Below are 1,515 nucleotides of genomic sequence, written 5' to 3' on the forward strand. Positions count from 1 at the left end.
ACTCTCTCTCTCTCTCTCTCTCTCTCTCTCTCTCTCTCTCTCTGTTCTGACATATGGACACACAATGACAGTCAACTCTCGATATTGTAGTTACATTGCATTATCTGATTTGTTGTGAATTATTATATTCAATCATTATTGTCATTAATGTGTATAATTTGTGTATTCAAATTGCTTTTCCAGTTTTCCGTGTAAGAGGTCTATTTTTCTCATGCTTTTTCGGATAAGACCAAGGTTCAAAACCTTCCATTTTTTTTCGCTGCTTGTTACAAATACCCGCAATAGAACATCTAAGGGAAAAACGTCATCAGTCAAAAGTAATATACTGACGACTCTTGCTTCCAGGTCTCTATCCATGTTAACTACTATCGATCCATCAATTTTTGACTGATTTAGATATGTCACTAAGACTTGAATACAAATATTATTTCTCATAAAAAATTGCATTGATGAACAAAATGGAACAAGTAAAACTGTTGATCAAACTAGACAAATGACAGAAAGTACAGATTGTGATGAATACAATTTTCTCGTGCACTTTTCCAATTGTTATGTTAATTTCATTCACTCACCTTTAAGATCTATCCAATGTTTTTGTTTTAGTAAAGAGAAGTACACAGCACTATAACGGTTGTTTGGTGCATATAGAAAGAAATATGCTGTGTAACAAAACAGGAAAGAAGTATAACCTACCAGTACCGCCCATTAACAATCGCAATCCATTGAGTAAACTAATCAAAACCCAGCAACAATCAGTCTGATATTATTGGTGGTAACCAAGAAGACGGAGACACTCTTTTGAGCAATATCTGATCGGTATTCCCTGTCTTTAATGTTCATGCATTTGAAGTTTCAAAAATAATACATATTTTTTTTCACTTGATTTGTGAATTTCAGGCGGCCAATTTAAATTAAAGAATGCTGATTTCACTTCTAATTGTATTAGAACGTTTTATTTGTTCATATAGTTAGCAATGACGTCGTTTAGTGTTTTCAATTTCTAAATGTCGTGATTTGTCAGCTGGAGACAGAATATCGGCGTAAACGAGGGATGTATAATGGTAAGGCTCTTTGTCGTCTCACGCAGAAGACGTAGGTTCGATTCCTGTGTTGTTTGAAGAAGAATCAAACTGGCTGGTCAAATAATATTTTGAATAAGTGGGTCTTTATTAACCGCCTCTCTCAAGTATCCGCTATAGATTGTGCCAGCCCTGCTTCATCGGGGAGACTGGAAAAAGACTTGGCGGCAGAACTGATTAACACAATGACATTCGAGATATTCACAATCAGTTGATGATGTCAGTCGGTGTGTACTTCAAATGCTGTTAATCACAGACAGAGTCAAGATCTCGAGGAGGCAGTTTTATTTGCTCTCGAAACCGTAATGGAATTTTGAAAGTGAAACACAGCAGGCTAACGAGACAGTTGGCAACACCCATCTCTTCTTCTCCTCTTCTTCCCCACTCCTCACCATCTCCCCTTTCTCTCCCTTTTCTCTCCCCTTTCTCTTCCCCA

This window comes from Aplysia californica, unplaced genomic scaffold, assembly GCF_000002075.1.
Source record: "Aplysia californica isolate F4 #8 unplaced genomic scaffold, AplCal3.0 scaffold00198, whole genome shotgun sequence".
NCBI classification, from domain to species: Eukaryota; Metazoa; Mollusca; class Gastropoda; order Aplysiida; family Aplysiidae; genus Aplysia; species Aplysia californica.